Source organism: Melanerpes formicivorus, unplaced genomic scaffold, assembly GCF_026170545.1.
Source record: "Melanerpes formicivorus ecotype bairdi unplaced genomic scaffold, bMelFor1.0.p_v2 SCAF_9, whole genome shotgun sequence".
In the NCBI taxonomy this organism is placed as follows: Eukaryota; Metazoa; Chordata; class Aves; order Piciformes; family Picidae; genus Melanerpes; species Melanerpes formicivorus.
The window spans coordinates 20,904,304-20,917,106 of NW_027142361.1; the positions used below are offsets into that span (position 1 = coordinate 20,904,304).

General features: G+C 47.7%; 1 non-coding gene across 1 annotated transcript; it reads left to right on the plus strand.

Moving 5' to 3' along the window:
- Window positions 1-422: 422 nt before the first annotated feature.
- Window positions 423-494, plus strand: TRNAW-CCA (transfer RNA tryptophan (anticodon CCA)). Its single transcript has one exon. It is a non-coding gene; the product is annotated as a tRNA-Trp (tRNA).
- Window positions 495-12,803: the final 12,309 nt, after the last annotated feature.

Here is a 12,803-nt window from a genome sequence, read left to right on the forward strand (position 1 = left end):
AGGTCAGCAAAGCCAGCAGAAGCCAGGATCTAGTACCTGCCAGAGCAAAGGAAGCAAAAAGAAAGTTAGTTTATAATAACTAGCTTTGTTACTATTCTGCCCAATGGGATTATTCAGAATTTATTATTCCTTTCTCTTTTACATCCAGTGGTAATTTATTTCCATTCTATCACTTTCTGTTCAATGTCTGTGGAAAAAGTTCCAGGCACAGACTAAAACAACCACAGAGCCCTCTTTGCAGGCTCAGCAGGGCAGCTGGCAAAGATACTCCCAGTCCTATATCAAATGGACTGAAGCTTCTCTTCTGTGACAGTTTGGGGGGGGGAGGGAGGTGGAATTTCAACCCACCAAACCTTCCCTCAAAGAGCAGCCCACGAGCATTAAATCCAGGGTGAGGTTTGCCCAACAGCGCTGCCAGCTCTGACCTCGTGGTGCAATGGTAGCGCATCTGACTCCAGATCAGAAGGCTGTGTGTTCAAATCACACTGGGGTCAAGGTGCTGCGCCTCTGTGGACTGGCACTCCGAGGTGTCTGCAGCATGGGTGCTTGGTTTTGTCACTCTGTATCCCACAGCCCTGGTGAAGGGCAGCAAATGAGACCTGGCAGAGCGGTAGTCTTGCCTTGCTCCAACAGGGTTGGGAAGTAGCAGGGTAGCTTCAGTCTTCGTTCATCCTGCGTCTACAAATGAATCATAGAATCATAGCCACAGCCATGTTAGAAAACACCTCGGAGACCATTGAGTCCAACCTATTACTTAATACCCAACAATTAATGACAAGTGCCACATCCAATCCTTTTTTGAACACCTCTATGGATGGTGACTCCACCACCTCCCTGGGCAGCACATTCCAATGGGCAATCTCTCTTTCTGGGAAGAAATTTCTCCTCACTGTGAGAGACTAAAAGTTTGTCTCTCTTGGTGTGAGTCAACAAAGATAAAATCACTTGCTGCTTGCCCACAATTGCTGATATGTGTTGAGCAGAGCCGCGGGAAGGAAGGTGCAAAGACGAGTGCACGAGTGGCCTCCTGAGCTGGGCGATGGAGTCGGGGAGCACTGTGGTGCCCCGGTAATCCATGAGGAATTAGTTTGGGACCTGCTGAGCCACTTGGACACTCACAAGTCCATGGGACCAGATGGGATCCATCCTAGGGTGCTGAGAGAGCTGGCAGATGTGCTGGCCAGGCTGCTCTCCATCATTTTCCTCCAGTCCTGGCTCACCAGTGAGGTCCCAGATGACTGGAAACTGGCCAATGTGGTCCCATCCACAAGAAGGGTCGGATGGAGGAACCTGGAAACTACAGGCCAGTCAGCCTGACCTCAGTGCCAGGGAAAGTGATGGAGCAGATTATCCTGGCGGCAATAACTGCGCACCTGAAGGATGGCCAAGGGCTCAGGTCCAGCCAGCATGGATTTAGGAAGGGCAGGTCCTGCCTCTCCAACCTGATCTCCTTCTATGATCAGGTGGCCCGTCTGGTGGATGTGGGGAGGCCTGTGGATGTGGTCTACCTGGACTTCAGCAAGGCCTTTGACACCGTCCCCCACAGCAAACTGCTGGCTAAGCTGTCAGCTCGTGGCTTGGACCACTACACTATGTGCTGGGTTAGGAATTGGCTGGAGGGCCGGGCTCAGAGAGTGGTAGTGAACGGTGCCACTTCCAGCTGGCGGCCAGTCACCAGTGGCGTCCCCCAGGGATCAGTGCTGGGCCCTGTCCTCTTTAACATCTTCATTGATGATCTGGATGAGGGGGTCGAGTCAGTCATCAGCAAGTTTGCAGATGACACCAAGTTAGGGGCAGATGTTAGTCAGTTAGAGGGTAGAAAGGCTCTGCAGAGGGACCTCGACTGACTGGACAGAAGGGCAGAGTCCAATGGGATGACATTCAACAAGTCCAAGTGCCGAGTGCTGCACTTTGGCTACGGCAATCCCATGCAGAGCTACAGGCTGGGGTTGGAGTGGCTGGAGAGCTGCCAAACAGAGAGGGACCTGGGGGTGCTGATCGACAGCCACCTGAACATGAGCCAGCAGTGTGCCCAGGTGGCCAAGAAGGCCAATGGCATCCTGGCCTGCATTAGGAATAGTGTGGCCAGCAGGAGCAGGGAGGTCATTGTGCCCCTGTACTCTGCTTTGGTTAGGCCGCACCTTGAGTCCTGTGTCCAGTTCTGGGCCCCTCAGTTTAAGAAGGACATTGAAACACTTGAACGTGTCCAGAGAAGGGCAACAAGGCTGGTGAGAGGCCTTGAACACAAGCCCTATGAGGAGAGGCTGAGGGAGCTGGGATTGTTTAGCCTGGAGAAGAGGAGGCTCAGGGGTGACCTCATTGCCCTCTACAACTACCTGAGGGGTGGTTGTGGCCGGGAAGGGGTTGGTCTCTTCTCCCAGGCAGCCAGCACCAGAACAAGGGGACACAGTCTCAAGCTGCGCCAGGGGAGGTTTAGACTCAAGGTGAGGAGGAAGTTCTTCACCGAGCGAGTCATTCGTCATTGGAATGGGTTGCCCAGGGAGGTGGTTGAGTCATCATTCCTGGAGGCATTCAAGAGGGGATTGGACGTGGCACTTGGTGCCATGGTCTAGTCATGGGGTCTGTGTTGATAGTTTGGACTCGATGATCCTCGAGGTCCTTTCCAACCTAAGTTATACTGTGATACTGTAATACTGTGAATCCTGTCTACCAATCCTGGAGGCAAATCTGCCTACTGTGGAGAAAAATGTGGAAGAAAACCGCAGAAGAACAATGTGGGGGACTGTGTCTCCCAGACTGGATGATTAAAGGGGGAGAAAAACGGAGATGAAGGAAAACACAGGAGATGGACCATGCCGTTGAGAAGGGAAAGCCGGGACAATGCTGCTCCGGAGAAAAGAGGCTGCCCAGAGGACCACAGCTCTTCTCCAGCCAAAGCCTCAGCACCCTTTCTCTACAGACCCAGGCTGTCCAGAGGACCACAGCTCTTTTCCAGCCAGAGCCTCAGCACCGTTCCTGTACCAACCCAACATCTCCTGCAGCACCTTTCCTCCACAGACTCAAACTGTCTTGGGGGGGATGAGGGGTGTGGTAATATAATTCCTTTCCTCTTCTCTCTCTCTGTTCTTCTCTCCCTCTCTATTTTCTCCCTCTCCCCTTCTTATGTCCACTTCATTTATGTAATAAATAGTCTAGCTGTTGATATTTTGGCCTCGTTTGTGCCTCTAATTTCACAACACGGGAATATTTAAAAGAACTGTGTCTCCGGACCGAGACACTCACCTCGAGCTTAAACTTCCCCTGGCACAGCTTGAGACTGTGTCCTCTTCTTCTGGTGCTGGTTGCTTGGGAGAAGAGACCAACCCCCTCCTGGCTACAACCTCTCTTCAGGTAGTTGTGGGGAGCAACAAGGTCTCTTCCGAGCCTCCTCTTCTCCAGGCTGAACCACCCCAGCTCCCTCAGCCCGTGAGATAGGATTAGAGCAGAGGACTTCATCAGAGGCTGTCCTCCAGATGTCGCCACCACACTGTTGTTTAACATCACAGACAATGGGCTGGAGAAGACCTTTAACGGTCATCTAATCGACTCACACACACACACACCTCCCCCCTTTCCCCGCAGTAAGCAGGGACATCTTAAGCTGCTCTCCTCTCCGAGCAACTGAGGAGAATCATGTTTAGCTACATCACAACACTGACACAACTGTCCTTCCCATCCTTCTTCTGACAACCTCCATCTGAACCACTGCTTGACTGGTTCCACTGTCACCCATCACCAGACACCATCAGCACACAGGGAGGTATAAAAGAACAACATGTAGCACCCTGAAATTCCCCTGTTCATCACCTATCCTCCTGCCTTAACTCAGTGGAGGGAGTCAAAAAGAAAATAACCCCCCAGATTTTAAAACCAAATATGTATGTTGGACTCTGCTGGAGAAAGTCCAAAGGAGGGCTACCAGGATGATGAAGGGACTGGAGCACAGCCCTATGAGGAGAGGCTGAGGGACCTGGGACCGTTTAGTCTGATGAAGAGAAGACTGAGAGGGGATTTAATACGTGTTAAATAACTATCAGAGGGCTGGGTGTCAAGAGGCAGGGGACAGGCTCTGTTCAGTTGCACCCTGGGATAGGACAAGGAGCAATAGATGGAAACTACAGCACAGGAGGTTCCACCTCAACACAAGGAGGAACTTCTTCACTGGGATGGTCATAGAGCACTGGAACAGGCTGCCCAGGGAAGTTGTGGAGTCTCCTTCTCTGGAGACTTTCAAGCCCCATCTGGATGTGTTCCTGTATGACCTGTGCTGGATTCTCTGGTCCTGCTTTGGCAGGGGGTTTGGACTCAATCATCTTCAAAAGGTCCCTTCTGTGGTGGGTTTAAGAGAAAGGCTCAGCCTTCTCCCCCCCACAAAGAGGAAGAAAGAAACCACAGCTAGCCAACCGGAGGAGCAAAAGGGAAATGGTATATTTACAAGCAATTTTTAGGGAATGCAGGATATATACACAATTTACAGTATTTACAATATATACACAGAAATATACAGCAAGGTAAAAAAAAACCAAAACAATAATACAGGAATGAAATTCCCCCCCCCTCTGGAGGAGGGTTCCCCCCCTGTACCCCCTTCTCTCCCCTTTTTCCCCAAAGAGGGTTAGAAAGAGAGGAAAAGAGCAGTTGTTAATTAAAGCAGTAGGCCTTAGTTTGCTTATCTGTCCAAGGTCAATCTGGCAGGGAGCCCAAAAGCGGACGAGCTGGAAAGGAGCAAACTGAGGAAAGTCCCAGCTGCACCTAAGCTTAAAACTGCATTTTTACCAATCCACCAATGAAATTATTTTAGACTATCTGGTTGTTTTCGTTAACATTCCAAAACATTCAGCCATAGTGTCCCAGCACTGTCTTTTTCTTAAAGGAACAGCATCAAACGGTCACAGTCCACCCCTTCTAAACAATTTCGTTGGCTGTTCATACTGTCCATCCAATCCAAAACAATATTTACAGTTCGTAAGTAAAGTTCATAGTCCATTCTGACTATACACAGATGTAGATGATTCAAAAGTCCATGAAAATCAGAAAATGAGAAAAATCTCTTTGCCGACGAAGCGAAGAAAAGGAAAACAGGGATTCTCAGGGTCTCTTAGTTGACTCAGGGCTCTCAGGGTTCTCAAGGTTTGTGCACCATAGATTCCTCGTAGATTCTTCCTTTGGACATGATGTAGCTGTACAACAGTTCGAAACTAACCTCTTTCAGCTAAAGTTAAATTTCTTTGTGGAATACACTGAATTTCACCATACTCTTGCATTACCCAGTAAGTGTGACCTGGACCTTCAGCTGAAACCACCCCTCGGACAGGTTTAGCCTCTCCTGAGGGAGAAAATACCCAAACAGTTTTACCCAACAGATTCTTTTCTCTAACAACAGGAACTCTATCACCTTCTACTTTCTGTAGCAGATCTGAATGTGCAGGTCCAGCTCGGTTCACTGAACCTCTACTATTTACCAGCCAGGTTGCTTGTGCTAAATGTTTTTCCCAGTTTTTCAAAGATCCACCCCCCATGGCCTTAAGAGTGGTCTTCAACAAACCGTTGTAGCGCTCAATCTTCCCTGCAGCTGGTGCGTAGTAAGGAATGTGGAATATCCACTCAATACCGTGCTCTTTTGCCCAGTTCTTTACAAGATTGTTCCTGAAATGAGTTCCATTATCTGACTCAATCCTCTCCGGAGTTCCATGTCTCCACAGGATTTGTCTCTCCAGACCGAGAATGGTGTTGCGTGCAGTTGCATGTGGAACTGGATAAGTTTCCAACCATCCAGTGTTTGCCTCTACCATAGTAAGCATGTATTGCTTGCCAGAACGAGAACGTGGTAGAGTGATGTAGTCAATCTGCCAAGCTTCACCATACTTGTACTTGGACCATCTGTCACCATACCACAAGGGCTTAAGTCGTTTTGCCTGCTTAATAGCAGCACAAATGTCACAGTCATGGATGACTTGTGTGATAGCATCCATGGAAATGTCTATGGATCTGTCACAAGCCCATTGGTATGTTGCATCTCTGCCTTGATGTCCTGACGAATCATGAGCCCACCGAGCTAAGAATATCTCACCTCGGTGTTTCCAGTCGAGATCAAGATTAGAGTCCATGTCTACTTGAGAAACTCTTGCAGCTAGATCTGCCTGATGGTTGTGTTGCTGTTCCTCAGTAGCTTTGCTCTTAGGAATGTGAGCATCGATGTGTCTCACTTTCACTGGAATTCTCTCGATTCGATCAGCAATGTCCTGCCATAGGTTGGCTGCCCAAATGGGTTTTCCTTTCCTCTGCCAACCACTCTTCCAGTTCTTTAGCCAACCCCATAGAGCATTGGCTACCATCCAAGAGTCGGTGTAGAGATAAAGCTTTGGCCATCTCTGACGTTCAGCAATGTCGAGAGCTAGCTGGACAGCTTTTACCTCTGCAAACTGACTGGATTCTCCTTCTCTATCCTTCGCCTCTGCAACTCGGCATGTTGGACTCCACACTGCAGACTTCCACCTTTGCTTGTTTCCAACAAGACGACAGGAACCATCTGTGAACAAAGCATATTTCTTTTCATCATCAGAAAAGTCATTGTAAGGAGGAGCTTCCTCAGCACGAGTTACGTTCTACTCTGGAGGTTTAGCACAGTTGGTACCTTCAGGCCAACTTGAGATCACCTCCACTTGACCAGGTCTTTCAAGATTTCCCATTCGAGCTCTCTGTGTTATCAGAGCCATCCACTTAGACCAGGTTGAGTCTGTGGCATGATGTGGTGTGGATCCTTTGCCTTTAAACATCCAATTCAAAACTGGTAATCTGGGAGCTAAGAGAAGTTGTGATTCAGTTCCAATTACTTTAGAAGATGCTTTTACTCCTTCATAGGCAGCTAGAATTTCTTTCTCTGTTGGAGTATAGTTAGCCTCTGAACCTCTGTAACCTCTACTCCAGAAACCAAGAGGTCGTCCACATGTCTCACCTGGAGCTTTTTGCCACAAGCACCAGCTTGGACCATTGTCACTTGCAGCCGTGTACAAAATGTTCTTAATGTCTGGACCATCTCGGACAGGTCCCAGACCCACTGCTTGAACTACCTCTTGCTTTATCTGGTCAAAGGCTGCTTGTTGTTCAGGTCCCCAGTGGAAACTGTTTCTCTTCCGAGTCACATCCTACAGAAGTTTCACAATCTGACTGTATCCAGGAATGTGCAGTCTCCAAAATCCCACTATCCCCAAGAAACATAGGGTTTCTTGCTTGTCTGTGGGATTTGCCATGGTGGAGACTCTGTTTACCACATCCACTGGAATGTGTCGGCGTCCATCCTGCCTTTCTCGAAGACTTTCTCAGCAGTTTTACCCCAGACGATGATATCATCGATGAACTGGATGTGTTCTGGAGCACCACCTTTCTCCAGAGCATCGTGGATTACTGCATGACAGATGCTTGAGCTGTGGATCCAGCCCATTGGCAATCTGTTGAAAGTGTACTGGATTCCTCTCCAGGTGAAAGCAAACTGAGGCCTGCATTCCTCTGCTATGGGAATAGAGAAAAATGCATTAGCAATGTCTATGGTAGCATACCATTTGGCCTCCTTGGATTCCAGCTCATATTGGAGTTCCATCATGTCTGGTACTGCTGCACTCATAGGTGGTGTCACTTCATTCAGGGCTCAGTAGTCTACTGTCAGACACAAGTCTCCATTCTGCTTCTGCACAGGCCACACTGGACTGTTGAAAGGTGAATGAGTTTTGCTGACGACTTTCTGACTCTCCAACTGACGAATCAGATTCTGAATGGGCAACAAAGAGTCACGGTTGGTTCTGTATTGTCTGTGATGCACAGTCTGAGAAGCAACCGGCAATTTAATGTCCTGTATCTTGTGTTGTCCCACAACTGCAGATTCATCAGAACGCTCAGGTCTAACAGATAGCTTCAGTTTTTGTCCATCAATTTCTACTGAAGCTACTCCAAAAGCCCATTTGTAACCTCTAGGGTCTTTGAAACGCCCTTCTCTCAGAAAATCAATTCCCAAAATACAAGGTGCGTCAGGTCCGGTCACAACTGTATGCTTCCTCCATTGTTTACCAGTTAAAATTACATTAACCTCCCCCTTACTTAACTCTTGAGATCCACCAGTGACTCCCAGAATAGGTATAGACTCCGATCCCTGATAATTTGATGGCATTATGGTGCACTGAGCTCCTGTGTCAACCAAGGCCCTGTACTTCCGAAATTGTGAAGTGCCAGGCCACTGGATGTACACATCCCAATAGATTCTGTTATCTCTATTATCCCTCTCCTCCCCTTGGCTGGAGGCAGGGCACCCCTAGTTATGGGGAACATGCCCACATGTGCATTGAGCACAGTGTGCAGTGTTATAACTGGAGCCACTTTTGGAGCTATTATAGTTGTTCTGGGGAACTGTGGAAGTAACAGCTACATTTCTGGTATTGCTACCTCAGGTTCTGCCACTCTGCAGTTCCCTCAGTCTTCTGAAAAGATTAGAAGTTGGTTGGCCATCCCACCTGTTCATGTTCTCACCAAACTGATCACGCAGAGTTATCCAAATAGTCCTACGTGACTGCCTTGGTGGCCTGCTTTGGTTTGATGTGTTTTGAAATTACCTCCTTGGAGGACGTCTGTTCCTCACAGATGTAACTTGTATTCACCTGGAGGAAGAATTGGAATTATCTCTTTGTGCCAATTGGTATATGGAATCTTTCAGCTCTTTCATACAATTCTTTATTTCACCAGACAGAGTTTCAATGGCTGAAACCAAAGAAACATGTGTCATGCTATCCTCCAATTGTCTCATTTGTTCAGTTAATTGGCCAACCGTAGGAGAAGCTCCACCATAATTTCTTGCCACAATCCTGCTTGCCAGAATGTTTGCATAATTAGAAGGAGCAAGTTTGATGAGCTTTTTAGCAAGACCAGTTCCTATAGGAATGTCATCAGGATTCAGAGTTTCATGTTCACCATAGAGTATATCTCTAACAGCAAATTCTCTCAGGCGCTTAATTCCCTCATCTATGGTAGTCCAGGGTTTAGGATTCCATGGAAGACCATCTCGGGAAGGGTATCTCAGGGAAACTGCAAATAAAAGGCATATCCACAGATTAACCTTACTGAGAATCTTGGCTAGATGTCTATCTATTCCATTATCCTTTGAGAGAGTTCCTAGCTGAGCTGCTGACTTGTCTCCAACTATTAGAGCTGGAGCAGCTGTATCATAACATCTACTAAGCCAAGTTAGAACTGGCTCCTTATCTGCTCTGATGTAATCTTGACGCACGTTTCTAACCTCTTCGCGAGGAGAAGAACATCCCTGAAGGTCATCTTCTTCTCCATCTATCACATCTTCCTGAACATGTTGTCCCCATAATCCTGCTGTCACTCTCCTAAGGATCTCTCAGCTTAGAGAAGCACCACCAGCTGCTGTCCTAGCTGTATCTCTATCCTGTTTTGATCTCAATAATTCAGCTAGATCTTTAAAACAAACCTTCTCTTCCTCCTCAGCAGGATCTTTTCTAGTAGAAGGTCCCTCACCAGGATCAGTTTCCTGCTCTTCTTCCCCATTAGCTCCTGGATCAGTTTTGGTATTTCCACTTCTAGTCTTAAAACTGCTACTTGCTTAATTGGAGCTGTGTTTGAATTTACAGCCACCTGAACAGAAGCCGACAGGTTTTGAGACAGATCAGCTGCTGTGGAAGGGGCTTCCAGTCCTGCCGTGGAAGGAGGCGGAAATGACTTTGCCTCATTAATGGCCGCTGCCAAAGAAGCCGGGGGAGCCGCCATGTTGGGAGCTGCTGCCGCCCCTGGCTGCTTGCCAGAATCAGCAACAGAACCGTTCAAAGCAGCCTTTCCAATAGACTTTTTAACTTTATCTTTAACTGACACAGATTCTCCATTCTCCTCATCACTGGACGTCTCTGGGGCTGACCCAGAGGTACGCCGCCTCCTCTTTGATCTATGCTTAATAATGAAACAGGCCTTAGACACTTTTTTCTCCCGACGCAAGGAAAATAACAAATGCACATTAATTATCACTGACAGCAGGATTACACAAATCAAATTAATCACCTTTGGATCCCATCCATCATTTAAAATTACTCTTTCACCTACTGGAATCTTAAACTGCCTTATCTCATTCGGGAGAGTGCTAGAGGTCACATCCTGTATCTGGTAAGCCAAAAGAATCCCAGATAGCGGCTATACAGAAGCCAGATATTATACATAAACTATAAATAAATTTTCTGCATTAAATATTTACCTATTTGATGCAGAATCAAACCTAAACAATATTTGTAGATCAGAACCCCCAAAACTGAGAAGAACAGATGCTCCAAAGTCCAAAACACCTTCATGTTTGCTAGTCTGGCTCAAGCAAGCAATAAATCAAGCTAATTATCTGCCACACATTGGGACGGCCAAAAAGAAATGTGGTGGGTTGAGAGAGAAGGCTTTCTCTCCCCCACAAAGGAAAAAAAAAAAAAAAACACAGCTAACTCAGCCGGAGAAGCGGTAGGGATGCTATATTTTACAAGCAATGTGGAAAATGCAAGATATGTACACAATATACAGTATTTACAATATATATACAGAAATATACATCAAAGTAAAAAAAAAAAAACAAAAATACAGGAATGAAATTCCCTCCTCCGGAGGAGGGTTACCCCCTGTACCCCCTTCCCTCCCCCTATCTCCCTTTTTTCCCCAAAGAGGGTTAGAAAGAGAGAAAAAGGCAGGTATTCAGTTATTAATAAAGCAGAATCTTAGTAGGCCTCATGCGAATTAGTTGCTTATCTGTTCAAGGTCGCTCTGGCAAGGAGCCCAGAAGCAGGCAAGCTGGAAAGGAGAAGGAAAGGGACGAACTGAGAGAAAATTCCAGCTGCGCTAAAACTTAAAACTGCATTCTACCAATCTACCAATGAAATTCGTTTAGAACATCGATGTTTTCATTGTCTTCACCAAAACATTCAGCCAGAGTGTCCCAGCACTGTCCCTTTCTTAAAGGCACAGCCTCAAACGGTCACATCTGTGAAGAATTTCCTCCTAACATCCAGCCTAAACCTCCCCTGGCACAGCTTGAGACTGTGTCCTCTTGTTCTGGTGCTGGTAAGCTGGGAGAAGAGACCAACCCCCACCTGACTACAACCTCCCTTCAGGTAGTTGTAGACTGCATCCACCCATCCAAGAGGGAGAAACTGATTATAATATTTGGCTTTTGCAAGGGGAATTACTGGGGACCATGGGGCTCAATCGTTGGGCTGGATCATTGGGCTGATTGGTTGGTTATGGTCTGTATAGTGTGGGGTATTGGGAGAGAAAGGTGAGGCACCAACAGATCTAAAGACTGGCCAGGTCAAAAGTGCAGGTTTTGTCTCAGTCCTGATGGAAAGGGGTGGGAGCGTGCTGTGGAATATATGAATATATACGTTTTAATATATGAATATGTATGTTTGCCGTCTCTAGAAGTTCACCTCGTGTTAGGGTGCGCCTCTAGCAAACTCGCTATGCACCCAGTGCTGTGTTGCCTTTATTTTATAATAAACTGGCTATAAATTTCAGCAGTGAGTTCGTTTCTCACAATTTGGTGACCTGTACATGATTCCCCTGTCTGTAACGGCTTTCGGGGCCCTTCAGAAGGGGGGGCGCCCCCGCCGATTTCGGCAGCCCGGAAGGAGGACCCTGGAAGCGTCTCGGAACACAGGTAGATCCAGCCAACGTTATAAGATAAAGGTAAGGGAAGGAGCTCCCGGAAGTTGCCTGTAATTCTAGTGCACAAAGACCCGGGCAAGAAAAGGACTCTAAGTATTGTCCGGTTGGGCGGGTATTGAGGTCAGTGAGAGTGCGTGAGACGTGGGCTGGACAGTTCAGATCCACGAAGCGAGTGCAGAGTCCTTCTAACTGCGTTTCCAATATCCCGCAAGGGACTTGGCCAGCGAAGGGACAAAGCGGTTGGTGATGGAAAGCATGGACCTCGGGAAATGGGGCAAGGGTCAGGTGTAGAGCAGCCCTGGGAAACATGGGAGCAACAAGGGTACCCAGGAATATACCCCCGGACAGTCCTCTGGGGTTGCGTGTTGGAGGCACAATATGCAGGATAAGGATAAGGATAAGGCAAAAAGGATAATGGAGGAAGGACCTAGAGAGAAAAGTAGATTGTGGGAAGGTTGTGCATTTGAAACAAGAGTGCCCAAGGAGAAGAGAGATCTTAAGGGTTTTTTATTAAGCTTAGTTGGATCGGCTCCGGGCGGGCCTGTAGCCGGGGCCATTAGGGTAGGAGCTGTGTGTAGAGCAGCCAGAGCTGCAAGGCCAGTGTCAGTGTTTGCACCAGCACCTGCAGTAGTGCGGCGGGTGGAGCAGGAGCTGTTGCGGGGAGAGCTGCAGTGGCTGAGCCATGCCCACCAGGGACTGGTAAAGGATCAGGCCCAGAAGGTGGCCAGGCTCAGGTCGGAGAAGGAGGGTTACTCGTGTTACCAAGGTTCCTAGAGGGGGTGTGGAGAGCGAGTTTTAGGGGCAAAAGGGGAAAGGTTTAAAGTCCGGGTAGCTAAGGATGTTAAATTGGAGACTGAAGCTAGAATTGGGCTAGGGTATATCTTAGTGTAGTACCAAGTGCAAGACGTAATTTACTAGGGAGAGATAGTTCAATTGGACATAAGGGTAGTTCTGGAAGAGGGGCAGATGACAGTCAGAAGAAAATAGAGGGGGGTTAAGTGTAGATAGATTGTTGATCTCGGGAGAAGGGGCAATTGGGGTTGGAAGGAGGATTGTGTCTCTTCAAGCCCCAAGGCAAGGATTGTTTGGATTGTGGATAGTCAGTT